Source organism: Narcine bancroftii, unplaced genomic scaffold (assembly GCF_036971445.1).
Source record: "Narcine bancroftii isolate sNarBan1 unplaced genomic scaffold, sNarBan1.hap1 Scaffold_704, whole genome shotgun sequence".
Taxonomy (NCBI): Eukaryota; Metazoa; Chordata; class Chondrichthyes; order Torpediniformes; family Narcinidae; genus Narcine; species Narcine bancroftii.
Window position 1 is genome coordinate 11,290 of NW_027212211.1, and position 15,717 is coordinate 27,006.

At 41.4% G+C, this 15,717-nt stretch overlaps 1 long non-coding RNA gene across 2 annotated transcripts; it reads right to left on the reverse strand.

Annotated features, from left to right (window-relative positions):
- Positions 1–2,713: 2,713 nt before the first annotated feature.
- LOC138751109 (uncharacterized) lies at positions 2,714–15,081 on the reverse strand. Of its 2 annotated transcripts, XR_011349715.1 has the most exons (3): positions 14,794–15,081; positions 3,953–6,531; positions 2,714–3,087 (listed from the first exon to the last, which is right to left on the reverse strand). It is a non-coding gene; the product is annotated as an uncharacterized lncRNA (long non-coding RNA). The 2 variants fall into 2 exon arrangements; XR_011349714.1 differs by lacking the exon at positions 14,794–15,081 and having other exon boundaries at positions 3,953–7,629.
- Between the last annotated feature and the right edge of the window lie 636 nt (positions 15,082–15,717).

The window sequence follows — 15,717 nt, forward strand, 5'->3', positions numbered from 1 at the left end:
CCCGAACTTTCCCTCCGCCATCTTGGCGCGCATTCACCTTGATCTTTTGGTGGAAATTTGGGGGGTTGCCATTTTCCACCTTTCTTCTGTTGTTTTCTTTCTCACAGTTGGTGCATGGAGTATGTGTAGGGTTCATTTCATTCCTCATCACCACTGTTGTGTATGCACTCACACAATTAAAACTCGGAGATGTATTGCTTTCTCATCTTTTACTTCTAATAGACTAACATGGCTACTGACACATAGGGTTATATATATGGAAGGGTGACATCATGACGTGGGTGTCATGATGTCCAGCAGAGGGTGGGCTTATACCCAACACCTTGAGTAGAAACCACACTCTTATTAATACAAATTTGAAAAGCAGGCTCCATTTTATATAAATTATATTAGTATTGTGGGATTATCATTCATATTAGTGAGTCTAGAGAGAAGTCTCCGAAATAATCCCATCAGAAAATCTGAACTCCCTGGAATAATATCCAAAAAGTATTATCATTGCTAAGGTAAACTTGGTACCAAAAGCAATGACTGTGCTTATTCAGACGTTGACTACCTGATTTATCACTCCAGCACACTTTTGGCATTTTCAAAATTTAAAAAAAAACAAAACGCTGGAGAGTCTCAGTGGGTCAAACAGCATCTGTGGAAATGAAATGAAAAATTATTGATGTTTTGTGTTGAGACCCTGCATCAGGACTGAGAGTGAAGGTAGTAGTTAGTATAAATTGAAGTGGATGGATGAGACAGACTGCAAGATGATAAGGAATGTTGGACAGATGAAGGGGAAGGGTAGAATTGGAGAATGGGTGATAGGTGGAAGCAAACAAGGGGAAAAACATTTTTTAAACTGGGCAGGCAGATGATGGAAGGGCAGGGTGAAAGTGCAGATAGAAGCAGTAGGGAATCAAAATTTAGCAGTGCTAGAATCTGATACAAGGAATATGATAACAGGAAACTTTTAAGTTAGAAATGTGCGGATGGAGGAGCGGATCTGATTGATATAGTTGGTGGATGAAACCAGGAGGTGCAAAGCTGATTGTCTCCCAAATCCATCTGTCCTCGTCCCACTCCTGGCTCCATTCCTCTCCCCTCCTCAGTCCAGATATCACCATCCGGTACTTGTCTCACCCCTCTCCCCCTCCTCTTTATACTGACTGCTTTCACTCTCTCTTCCCGAAGCGTGAACAATTCCTTTCACCTCCACCAATGCTGCTCAACCCACTGAGTACCTCCAGCAGGTTGAGGTTTTTTTTGCCCCCCGGTTACAGCATCTGCTGTTTCATGTGCCTTTGTTGGGAGTTTCGATACGGGTTCACAAAATTTTCATGATTCATGCTTTCTATTCCAAATCCTGTGCCTGGAGCATTTTTCTTGCATTTTGCCTACTTCATCTGGACCTTTCCTTAACTTTGTTCAGGCACTGGAGTACCGTAGTTAACTTACTGGAATAGTTATCTGGACCTCTGCATTGAAGATCCAGGGACATAACTACAAATCCCATCAATACCACTGGAAAATTTAAATCAGCAAATTAATCTGGAATCTTTTTGAAACAGCAATGGTTACGCAAGAGATTACCAGATTGTAAAAATGTGAATCTCATGGAATATGAAGTCCTTACACAATCTGGCCTCCAATTAAATCGACTCACTGCCATTTTCTGTTGTTAAATAGCCTTGTAGTTCACTCCATTATCATCAGGACATCTGTGGACATTAAATGGGGACCTTGCTATAATGATGTTCACACCCTTGATGAAGAAAAAAATGAGTAATGTCCAAATAAATTTTCTCAATTCAATCCATAATACATTATTCTGACTCTGTAGTAACTAATGGCAGCTACAGTTTTCCAATGACCTCATGTCAGCTCCCTTCCTGTCTGATCTCTGGCACATACTAAACTTCAGAGCAGATGGTGATTACAAATTCTGGATCCTATGTTTCACTACCTGCTCCTAACTGTAAGTTCAATCTTCAGGATCCCTCACCTTTCCTGTTTCTTTGCTTTCTTTAGGATTGAATTAATCAGTCTTACCTAACTTGTTTAACTTCATTGAACTGGTTTAATGTTTTAATCGGTCGTCTCTGTTTTCTGCAGCATACATTTGTTTACATGGAAGTTTCCATTGATCAGCAGCCGATAGGGAGATTATTATTTGAGGTAAGAAATCCAGTGATACATTGTTTACTGCCCTCGTACCTTCAGAATTAATGGAGAAGATATTTGTCTTAGATTGGCCATGGTAAACATGAAAATATTGCCTGCTGATGAGATTCCACATTTGATGCATTTTCCGTTTTACGTTATCATACTTTTAGACCCTCTTACCCTTAAACACATTGATTCAAATAAAACACTTTTCAGATGAGCTGAATACTGCGGAGCTGCCATTAACCCCTGCTTCCTGTGCATTTCGGGTCCTCGGACATTGGTTGCTTTTTTTTTAATACTTTATTTTTTATTTTTCCAAGACTCATATAGAACATTATTATATACATCATACAAAATAGTATTTTAAAATTACAGAGTCTCATTCCCCTCCCCACTCCCCACCAGTCACTGGTTGTTGGTGTTCTGTCTCAGGCAGATTACCAGCCTCTGTTTGCTGACTCCAGAATTCTTCTGCACGTGAGTGAGAAATGGTACTTACTCCAGAGTAAGTCTTCTTATGGTACTGAGGCGCTATCAATAACTCAAAAGACTAGAGTTACGGAACTTTAGTCTTTTATTTACTCATCCTGGGCTGTGATCCAGGCTTTCTGAGGAGGGGTTATGGTGTTGGAGCTTTTATGCAGGATCAAGAGGGAGGAGCCACAGGTACAGTCCCAGGGTGGGATGGAGCCAGATTAATGAGTGTACTGCTGTTCACCACAGGTATTTACCTAAAAGACCTTGAAATCCTGGCAATGCTTATGTTGGGAGAATTCACGAAAGAGCAGATTTACCAGAAAATAATAGCATTCATCGCATCATCCCCGCTTGACTGCATATTTGGAAAGTTGTAGCTTCTTTCCAGTAACTTCTGCTCAAAATCCAGCCGGACACTTAAGAGGAATACTGAAGAGCTGCTGAACCATCAGTCTAAATGGGAGATAAACAACAACTGCATTAAATAACAATCTGCTGGAGGAACTCAGTGAGTCGAACAGCATCAGTGGAAGAAAAAGAACAGTTGAACCCTTCATCAATATAAGGAATATGTTGTGTTGTTCTTCATGTTTACGTTTAGCCTCACCCTGACCATGGGTGAGACCATGAAAAGTCATTATTACTGCCAGAATGGTTTGGGGAATTTAAATGGTTGGTGACAGGAAGCTCAATTTTAGACACAGAAAACAGAAAGTAGGTGGGCACCCAATTTGCATTTGGTATCAACGATAAAGAGGAGGCCACACTGTGTACGCTGAATTCAGTAGATTAGATTGGACGATGTGTCTGTAAAGCTCTGCCTCGCCTGGAAGAAACTTTTGCAATACACAAAAGTGATGTAGAAACTCAACAGGTCAAAAAGCATCTATAGAAAGTAAAAGATAACCAATATTTTGGCCCTGAGGGCTTAGTCACAAAGCATCAGATGCCTCAACTCTTTCTCCACTACATTGATGACTACATTGGTGCTGCCTCCTGCACCCAGGATGAGCTCATCAACTTTATCCACTTTGCTGCTAACTTTCACCCCATCCTCAAAATCACTTGGTTCATCTCTGGAAGCACTCTCCCCTTTCTCGATCTCTCTGTCTCCACCTCCACAGATATTTTCGACAAAGCTATTAACTCCCACAACTACCTCAACTACATTTTGTACCCTGTCCCCTATTCCTTTCTCTCAATTCCTTCGCCTCCATTGTATCTGCTCCCAGGATGAGGATTTTCATTCCAGAACATCCAAGTCCTCTTTCTTAAGAAAACATGACTTCCCCTCTACTGCCATCAATTCAGCCCTTACCCGTATCTCCTCTATTTGCCCTGCATTTGCCATGGCCCCTTCTACATTAGGCACGTGGCAAGCAAAGGAGCCATACAGTTCAAAGTGAGTTGAACCAACTGACTTTAATAGAACTTTCGCACATGCTTAAATCCCACAAATCCCAATGATGCTTGCGATTCCTGGGACCTTTATGACATCAGCCACCAGGCTGTGGGCTTGCCCTGCGCCTGGAGCTCTCTCAGACAGATCTGCCATGGAATTGCCCATGACTCTATGAGCCAGTTCGTCTGTTGCATGGGTGAGCCATCACAGGCAATCCCCCCCCCAGAACAGGCATTAGGAGGTGTGGAGTCCACAGCCAACATATCTTTAGCCTTTGGTGGCATGGGGGTGGCACAGACATAGGGTATACCAAGTCTAGGTGTGCTGGCTTGAGGTGGCCAATGGTGGTAAGATCTCCTCATGGTTACTAACATCGGGGATTCATCTGGTTCCATTCTGATGCACCACCTTGTATGGCCCATACAGCCACTGGAGTGGAGCATTCCCCTGCGGACGAAGATGAAGTCGCATTCCTGGAGGTCTTTGGGTACAAAGGAAGGTGTTGGGCTGTGACGAGGTTGGGACAGGAGCTAGTGTTCCTACCTTCTCTCAGAGTCTTGTGAGCACTGCCGCGGGTGTCTCCTCTATGCCAGGGGCCGCTGGCACAAATGCCTGGAACTGTCAGTAGAGTGCCAAATACCAACTCTGCCAAAGACATAGCTAGATCTTCTTTGGGAGCTGCACGGATGCCAAGAAACACCCATGGGAGCTCATCCATCCTATCCAGACCTTGGAGGTGTGCCATCAAAGCCAATTTCAGGTGCCAGTGGATACGCTCTACCAGACAGTTGGACTGTGGATAGTAGGCCATGGTATGGTGCAGCTGAGTTCAAGTAGCTGTGCCAGCACTGACCATAGGCTGGAGTGAACTGCGACCCCCTATCTGAGGTGATGTTGGTAGGCTGGCCAAATCATGCAACCCAGCTTGCATTGAGGGCACTGAAGCAGGACTCCGTGGACATATTGGCGAGTGGTATGGCTTTTGGCCACCTGGTGAACTTGTTGACCATGGTGAACAGGTATCTTGCCACACCCCCCCCCCGCCCCAGGAGACCAGCAACAGACCGACGATGTCCACATGGATATGCTCAAACCTCCTGTGCATTGGGTTGAAGGGAAGGCCTTCATATGCCTTTAGACTTTGGAGGTCTGGCAGTGTTTGCATGTCCTGGCCTAGTGCCCAGCCTGCTTGTGTAGGCCATGACAAGCAAATCTATCCAACACCAGTTGGATAGTTGCCCGAATGGACAGGTGGGCTAAACCATGGTTTCTTCACACTGCAATCTGGCTTCCCCTGCTTCCTGGGAACATAAACAAATTTGTATCTTATATGGTCCCTTTAAGAGTATTTTTGCTGGCTGAATTGTCTTGAATCTGTGAACATGCACACAAGCTTTCTTATCTCTTCAAGGTCGCAGGTGTCTGGGCAGACCTTGGCTCAATTTCAAATTGCACAATTCACAGACATGTTCCCAAAGGCTTCTGGAATATTCTATTGTTGTGTAGATGCCTTTTGCTTTAAATCTAGCTGTAAGTTCTTTAGACAAATTTTACAAGCCTTTCTTCCAAACAAAGTTCACAATTAATTTTTTAAAATCAAAATATAGACAACACTTTCCAGGTTCTAGTATTTTCTCATTTGAAAACATGTCATCTTCAAGGCAACGTGGGCTACAATATTCTGAATTACTATCTTATTAATTCAATAAACCAAACTTTGTAAATACAGCTTTATGTAGCTTAATTCATTGATAAAATGGATAAACATTTTGCATAACTTCGCATTAAGATTTTTGTAACGATGGATAAACAAAGCATATACTGTATTTTAAAATATAATGATATTCAACTTTAAAGAGATATACAAGAAGAAATAAGATGAATTCAAAGAAAATTATCTCAAGCTCATGTCCACTTCATAGTTCGTCAAAGAGTGAGATGTAAGCTTTTAGTCTGCATGGATATTACGACATATTGCATCATAGTCACTATGGTAATTCTACAAACAATACAAGCACAAAATTAACTAAAAATCAAAAACTCAAGGATTTAACTTTTATATTCTGGCCTCTAATTATTATAATAGACATTAATGGCTAATACATAATAATTACCATTACAGATACAAAAGTAAATATGGTAAGTTTAAGATTAGAAATCGAAATTTTCTGCTTCTTGTTAAAGACAGATTTTAGTAATATGTCTATTTAAGTAACCAGTCTTGGTTTTAATCTGGCATTTGTTGTGTCCAAGTTTAGCATTTGCACGTCAGCAATTAACACATATTTATATAATTCTTTTGGTCATTGTTGAAGTACCAAGTATCCAATATTTCTGGCGTAATTCTGATAACACATGATTACAACCACCATGGCCTGTTTTCTCATATATATGTCGAACAATCAAACAGAAATATGAAATTCCTTAGCTAATTGGATGTTTCACTTCTTGCATTGTTGCTTTTTCCAATCTTCTTCCTTCTCTCAATACATCATCTACAAGAATAGGATTTAGCTTGTAAACACAACTTGTTTTTGTAACATTCAGATTCTTCTTCAATTTTGATATCTCATTATCAAATCCTTTTTTTTTAACAAAAATGAATTATCTCCAATTCAGCATTTACCTAACTGTTAGATAACAGCTCTTTCAAGTCTTCAGATTCTCTTTCTTGATAAGATTTAAAAACATAGTTTTTAACCTAAGAATCCATGCTACTGCTTTTCTCAAATGAAACCACGAAGTGTGATAGCAAATTGATTGAGTGATCAGATAATTCTCATTAGATATTTGAATAGTATTCACATTTGTGTTTTTGATTTCTGGATCTTCCATTGAAATTTCTTTTAACTCTTCTGGATTTTGAGGCCATTCTTCTTGAGATTGCGAAAGAAAATGAGGACCGGACACCCAAGTGTTTGATCCTCGTGAAGCCATATCAGACGGATTATCCACTTTTTCAACATATCTCCATTGATTAGCAGGCAAAACCTTTTCAATTTCATTAACTCTGTTTGTTACAAAGGTTTGAAACCTCATGGTTTTGTTATTAATGTATTTAAGCACTGATGCACTATCAGTCCAAAACATAGAATCTGCTAACTCCATCTGTAAATCTCTTCTTAATGTAGTGTCCATTTTGCTCACCAGAGTAGCAGCAGTCAATTCCATTTGAGATATGGTGACTGGATTTAATGGAGCCAATCAGGCTTTTCCCATTACAAATCCACAATGTACTTGCTCTTTTGGAGTAGTAAATAACTGACATTACCAAAACCACCTTCGTTTCTGCCAACAAAATTGTGTAACTGCACAGATGTGGCAATTCCAAAGTCTGTAGGTTTAAAACATCTGTTGACTTAAAAACTTTCTAACATTTCAAGACTCTCAATCCAAATGCTCCAATCTTGTGCGATGGAATCCAAATTTCCTTCTTCACAATTCTTGCAGAATTTTGTTAATAATTAATACTACCGGTGCCAATATTCCCATAGGTTCGTATATTGAGCTTACGATCGAAAGAATACTTCTTCTTGTTAAAGGTCATTCTTTCAAAACAATTTTGCAATTGAAAACATCAGATTGAACACACATTTTACTCCCAACATTCTATCAACAGGTAGACAAAGTACACAATTTCACAGACTATTCCTTGCACCTCAGACAGCCAACACATCTCGACTGTTGCTAATCCATTTCGTAAGGAAGAAACCCCCTTATTACAGCTCTCTTTTAAGAACAATTAATCAGCAATAGAAATTATTCTTGAAGTTCATAGTTTGAGACAAATTTGCACAACTTAGTGACAAAGTTGATTCAAATAGATGAAATGTCATTCTGTAATTAATCATGTCTTTCCTGTAATGGCCATTAAGCCACCATAACAATAGTAGAAAATCAAAATCTTCTGATGGCACTTTCACTTGATGAAACATCACTTCAATATCTGCAGCAATTACAATAGGTTCTTTACAAAATCTCATCAGAACACCTATTAAGTACTGGTTAAGTCTGGACCTTGTAGAAGTTTAGAATTCAATGAAACTCCTTGAAATGATGCTTCACAATCAAATACTACATGTAGTTTCTCCTTTTGTGGATGTTTAACTCCATGATGAGGTAAATACTATTTTCTACTATCTTTACGTTCCAATATATCTTCAGATACCTTTTCCACATAACCCTTGGTTATCATGTCCAACATGACATTGGTATATTCCAAATGAAAGGAAGAATTTCTTTTGAATTTTTTATCAAATTCAACATACGCTGTTCTGTAATTATTTTATTGTCTGGCAGATAAATTTCTATTTTATTCCAAGGTAATGCAATACAGTAATGACCATCAACAAGTTTAACAGAATTTGAAACTAAATCCAGAAACTGCTTGTCCTCCTTCGAAGGTTCTTGATTATCTTTGAGACATTCAGGAAAATCAGTTTTAAACTGTTGTTCCCACAGATCATTAAGTATGACAACTGAAATTCTGTTGACATTTACATTTGATGACTTCTGATCATTATTCATTTTTCCTCCTAATGGTCCATTAATTGTCCCTCCAAGCAACGTACTCACAGCATAAAGTCTGTCATTTTTGACTCCTTATTACTTCTAGAGGTTTGAGAGCTTTTGGTACATCTAATCCAATTAACATCTCGATTGTGGCATCAATCTTTGGTAAGCAAATGTCTTTTAGATGATCCCACTGTTTGATATCATCCTGATAGGGAATATTATCTTTATTCACAGGCATAGTCTTCTGAGTATATACACTTGCAAGATTGCAAAATTCATTGCTATTCAATTCAGCAATCTGTAAACCTGAAAATATATTAGTTTCAATGTTCCTTTCATCATTCATTGTCTTCAACAAGATTTGTGATCTTTTACCATGAAAATTAAGTTTATTAATTAATTCAACATTACAAAATGATGTGGTACTTCCAGGATCAAGAAATGTGTAGGTCTTCAATATGAAGCTTCCATTTTTAGCTTTAACCTGTTAAGGAACTAACTATCGAGAGTGCTTTGACAGCGGCCCCAGTAAGACTATTTGACTGAACCGAGGCTGAGGCACTCTCTTTGACTGTCACATTAGTCTTGGATCCAGTTGTTTGACTTCCTTCTCAACTTTACCTCATTGAGTTTGCTGTAACTTGGGATGCTTTAAACTGCATATATCACACTGAGTCGCTTATTACAAGTTTTGCTGATGTGTCCTTTACACAAACAACCAAAACATATTCCATTCTTTTTTTTAAAAGTTTAATTTCTCATCATCTGACTTTTTCTCCAATTTTGAACTTTTTTCTAAAGCATGCTTATCTTTGCAGTACATACAGCTTTCTTGAACAATCTGATCTTTTTCTATTGTTTCCTTGGTCTATCTTGTGTTTGTATCTGATACAGCAGTAACAATGGTTCTTCCCTTTGGTTTCTGTTGAGACGATGATTTAGACTTCTTTACATCTTTAGGAACTTTTGAATTATCCTTAATATTTTGAAATACTGGTACAGTGTTAACATATACATACCATTCCAAGAATTGTACATCATCCTCAAAAGTGGCTTCCCTTTCAGGAAGCATCTTAAGCTCTGCAATTTTGGTTCTCTGTAAATCCTTCATCCTATTGTTGACAATAATCAACAAATTAGCAAGCAAATTCAGCTCTTGCAAATGTACACTACTTCCCATTGCATTACTACATCCTCTCAGAAAGAGTGCATATGCTTGTAAAGTCTTTGTGTCCTCTGATTTTATTGCTGACCAAGAAAGCATCTTGTCGATGTGGCCCTTGCGATTTTATGTTCATCTCCACAATGATGACACATCAATTCTTTTGCCCTTTTAAAACCTTGGTCTGGATTCATATGTTGGCAACTTTGACTAACTCCTTCACCCGTCCTCCAGTTTACTGTTCCAGGTAATAAAGACCATCTTTAGTGATTTTAGTATCACTTTCAATGTGATGTTCAAAGGATTTCATGAATGTCAGATACTGTAATGAATCTCCATTAAAAACTGGAATTTCCTTTTTAGGAAAACCATATGAACCTTGTTGCTGCACTAACATATAAGAAATTTCATTTTGTTTTGGTATGAGTGACATTATATTGTCTTGTCTACCATGGCTTGCGACTGGTTGTCATGTTGTAAATGGAAAAAACGGATCTCGAACTGGTGCCATCGGTGTAGGACCTTGAGATGGCATTGATGGGGATCCTTGGCATGTAGGTGATGGCACTGGTGGAGATCCTTGACTTGTAGCTGGTTTTCCAGCAACATGAAGTGACATCAATGGTTGAGTATGATCCACTAGCGTGCTTGAACTTTTTTGAAATACCCTCCTTTCTGGAAAATCCTTATGTTGTGTGCTCTGGAGAGATTGAATGTCACTCGCTCTTTCCACAGGGTTGGTCATTGACATTTGAGTACTAGCAGCACTACCCGTGGTTCCTTGCTCGAGTCAACTCGTTTCATGTGGCTGCGGTACCCATTGATCTGCTGGAATCTTAGGTGCTAGCCCTTTGGGTATTTCACTTTGAGTGATAAATTTTGCAGAAGCCTGAGCTAATGCTTTGACTCTGTCCATATTCATAACACATTGTTCCTCAAGCTCTAGTTTTGTCTTTTCTATATTCAATAATCTTTTTTGTTCTTTACTAGCCATTTGTAACCTTCTTCTTGCTCCATTTGTTGTTTCTTCAATACAGCTTCTTGCCTTAGTTACTGATTCCTGATTTTGGCCTCTTGTCTCAGTTGCTGAACCTTTATTTCAGCTTCCATAATCCTCTAAAGCGTATATTTTCTTCAACCACTGTTGTTGTGATATGACAGTGTTTGTGCCTTAGCATGCATAGCTGATATGCTGAAGTTCGCGAAGCTGTACTTGCTCTAGATGCCTTTGAAGACTTTGAAGATATTTCTGCACTCATAACCTTGGAAATACTATCAGTAGGATTCACTTCTGGGCTTTCAGATACCTCTGATTGAGTCTCTATCTTCTGCATTTCGCTGGTACAGAACCAGTGTGGTTTTGCAACGTTCATTCATCTGTTCCAGTTCCACTAACCTTTAAGCTGGCTAATGAGATCTGCAGTGCCTCTTCTTGCTTGGTCGTTGAAGCCGCTTCTTCTATAGTGGTTGGCTCCAACCTCCTGCCGAGCGTCGTCGGTCTGCCTTGCTGGCTCAACTCACAACTAAACATTTCTTTGAGAAGAGCTCTTTGCTTGAGGTCTTCAGCCTGATGAGACTTCTTCTTATCCATCTTGGTTTCTTCACACTGCAACCTGGCTTCCTCTGCTTCCTGGGAACATAAACAAATTTGTATCTTATGTGGTCCCTTTAAGAGTATTTTTGCTGGCTGAATTGTGTTGAATCTGTGAACAAGCATCTGTCATGCATACAAGCTTTCTCATCTCTTCAAGGTCACAGGTGTCTGGCCAGACCTTGGCTCAATTTCAAATTGCACATATTCTACTGTTGTGTAGATGCCTTTTGCTTTAAATCTAGCTGTAAGTTCTTCACACAAATTTTACAAGCTTTTCTTCCAAACAAATTTCACAATTAATTTTTTTTAAATCAAAATATAGACAACACTTTTCAGGTTCTAGTATTTCCTAATTTCAAAACGTGTCATCTTCAAGGCAACGTGGGCTACAATTTTCTGAATTACTATCTTATTAATCTAATAAACCAAACTTTGTAACTACAGCTTTATGTAGCTTTAAATCATTGATAAAATAGATAAACTTTTGCATAACTTTGCATTAAGATTTTCATAACGATGGATAAACAAAGCATATACTGTATTTAAAGATATAGCAATATTCAACTTTAAAGAGATATACAAGAAGAAATAAAATAAATTCAAAGAAAATTATCTTGAGATCACATCCCCTTCATAGTTCATTGAAGAATGAGATGCATGCTCTTAGTCTGCATGGATATTACAAGATTATTACATCATAGTCACTATGGTAACACTACAAACAATACTTTTCTTAAAGAGACAGGCACAAAATTAACTAAGAATTTAAAAACACAAGGTTTTAACTTTTATAACCTGGGGACAGGGATGGACATGTGAGACAGTGTGTCGGCATGACGTTTTTTTCCAGAAATGTGTTTGACAGTGGTGCTGAAGATCCAGCTGCGCTGGATGGGTCACGTCTCCAGAATGGAGGACCATCGCCTTCCCAAGATCGTATTATATGGCGAGCTCTCCACTGGCCACCGTGACAGAGGTGCACCAAAGAAAAGGTACAAGGACTGCCTAAAGAAATCTCTTGGTGCCTGCCACATTGACCACCGCCAGTGGGCTGATAACGCCTCAAACCGTGCATCTTGGCGCCTCACAGTTTGGCGGGCAGCAGCCTCCTTTGAAGAAGACCGCAGAGCCCACCTCACTGACAAAAGGCAAAGGAGGAAAAACCCAACACCCAACCCCAACCAACCAATTTTCCCTTGCAACCGCTGCAATCGTGTCTGCCTGTCCCGCATCGGACTGGTCAGCCACAAACGAGCCTGCAGCTGACGTGGACTTTTTACCCCCTCCATAAATCTTCGTCCGCGAAGCCAAGCCAAAGAAAGAAAAGATATTCTAAGATGTACGACAGGTGGCGTTGCTGCCCTACCGACCATGGATCCAGCACATTGGTGAATGGAAAGGTGAGGGATTTGTGGTCTGTGAAGACCATGAACTCCTGCCCCTCCCAAGAAATACCAAAAGTGTCGGATGGTGAGGTAGAGGGCTAGCAGCTCCCAGTCAAAGACGCTGTATTTCAGCTTCAGGCGTCACATGTGTCGGCTGAAGAACACGAGCAGTTTCCACTGACCCTCAATTAGTTGTTCCAGCATGCCACTGACTGCTGAGTTGGAAGCATCAACCATGAGGGCTGTGGGCACGTCTACCTGTAGGGGTACCAGGAAGGTGGCATTTGCAAGGGTGTCCTTGGCCTGCTCAAAAGCTGTTGCTAACTCCATGTCCCAAGTAAATGATTTCTTTGGCCTTGCCAGGCATCAGGCCAAACAGGGGTCGCATGATTTGGGCCGCTGACAGTAGGAATCGATGGTAAAAGTTGATCATGCCCACAAACTCCTCTAGGCCCTTGACTGTACTGGGCCTGGAAAACTGGCATATGACCTCGACTTTTGCCGGCAAGGGAGCCGCTCCATGCCGGTCGATGCATTGACCAAGGAAATCAATGACCGACAGCCTGAACTGGCCCTTAGCAGGGTTGATGGCCAGGCTGTATTCACTCAGGCAGTGGCAGAGTTCGTGCAAGTGCATCAAATGCTCTTGGTGTGAGTGGCTGGTGATCAGGATATCATCCAAGTGGATGAAGTCAAAATCCAAGTCACTCTCCACTGTCCATGAGCCGCTGAAACATCTGTGCTGTGTTCTTGAGTCTATAAGGCATCCACAGGAACTCGAATAGGCTGAATGGGATGATGAGGGCCATCTTGGGGATATCGCTGGGGTGGACAGGAATCTGGTGATACCCATGGTCCAGGTCAACTTTGGAGAAGATGTGTGCCCCATGCAAATTGGCCACAAAGTCCTGAATCTGTGGGTAGCTTTCGGCCATGGTGGCATCATTGAGCCTTCTGTAGTCACCGCATGGCCTCCATCTTCCAGCTGACTTGGGCACTATGTGCAGCGAAGAGGCCCACAAGTTGTCTGAGCGCTGGACGATCCCCCATCTCCATTTTCCTGAACAACTCTTTGGCAAGGTGGAGTTTTTCGGGCGTGAGCCTGAGTGCCTGGGCTTGTAGCAGTTGTCCTTGAGTGGGAATGTGGTGTACATCATGCTTAGGGGGGTCTGTGGAGAACTGTGGCCTAATAATGGTTGGGAATTCCACTAGTACTCTGGCAAATTTGTTGCCTGCAAAGTCACAGAATCCAGGTGTAGGGCTGGTAACTTGGCTTCACCCATCAAGAAGATCTGGAAGGTCTTGGCATTCATTAGGCACCATCCTTTGAGATCCACTAGGAGGCAGTGCACCTGGAGGAAATCTGCACCCAATAAAGGCTGCTGTCAGCATAAAGGACCAAGTGAAATGGCTGCAACCAAACTGTAGTGGGATGATTTGCACGCTGTATGTGCGAATACTGCTATTGAGAGCACCGGTCCTGACTTCCCAGCATGGGTGTTGTGGCTCAAGGGGTGGGGGGGGGGGGGGCAAGATGCTAACTTCTGCCCCTGTGTCTATGAGGAACCTTTGCCCGGAGCATTGGTCCCATAAGTAAAGGAGCCTATCACAGTTGCCAGCTGCCGAAGCCATTAGCGACGGCCAGCCCCGGCATTCCCCGGAAAAGAACAGGGTGGGTGGGAAAGGTGGGTTCCTGTACCCCACTTTTGACAGTAAGAACACCAACGGTTCAAACTGGTGTCACTCCCGGCTGCAGGTATCACTAGCTTTGTTGGTGGCGTAGGGAAGGCCCAGGTGATACAGCAACTCAGTCAATGGAGGCCCTTCCATACTGCTGGGTGCGCCACAGAATATCTGTATAGCCGCTACTTTGCGTAGGCCACAGAAATCGTCATCAACAATGAGGAGGCATATATCTTTGGCATCTGCTCAAGAAACAAAAAGTAAACATGGGTTATGGCCATCTGCTAGTGCCAGCACCTCGTTCATTAAGGCTGATGGCGCTCAATCGCCTAGGCCATCCATGTGGAGCAACCACACTGCATGGTCACGGCTAGAGAAGCCAAAAGTACGGATCAGGAGTGCCTTGATTGTTTCATACCTGTCCACAACTGGTGGCTGTTGTAGGAAGTCAATGATGTAACCTGCTACTTCCTGGTCAAGTGAACCCAACCACATAGTAATACTTTGTGGAATCTGAGAATTGGGCTTCAACCTGTTCAAACCAGACCTGTGGCTCCAAGGTCCAGAAAGTCAGCAGTTTCAGTGAAACTGAATTCTGTGTGCTTGGGATGGTCATCGTTGGGTCCAAATGCTGTTTGGACCATCAGGGTCACCATTGTAGTTGCACTAGGCACACAGCAAGTGAAAGAACCATGCAGAGATGAGAGTGAGTTGAACCAACTGACTTTAATAGAACTCTCGCATGTGTTTAAATCCCTCAGAACCTGATGATGCTTGTGACTCCTGGGGCCTTTATGACGTCAGCCGGCAGGCTGTGGGCTTGCCATGAATTCGGTGCTCATATCTACTGCAGACTTGCCCGTAACTCCATGAGCTGGTTTACCTGTTGCACGGGCAAGCCACCACAATAAATATGAATATATATATATATATATGTATATGTATTATGTGTGTGTGTTTACAGAACTTCCCCCCAGCTGTCTTGAACCTCACCATGCCACTGGATCCGGGAGGGGATGTCAAGATGGTGGGCCTGGACCCCTACTCACCTAAATTCATTCACGTACATGCTGTTCCTTTCTGAGGAGCAGAGTATCATATCAAACCCCATAAACTGACTAAATATAGATATATATAGATCTATATATAGATAGATATAGAGATATTTAGATAGATATATATGAGTGTATGTGATATATATATATGTGTGTGTGTGTGTGTGTGTGTGTGTGTGTGAGATATATATATATACACACACACACACACAGACATGTATACATATAAACACATAAATACGTGCGCTCACACACACACACACACACACACACACACATCAATTTGA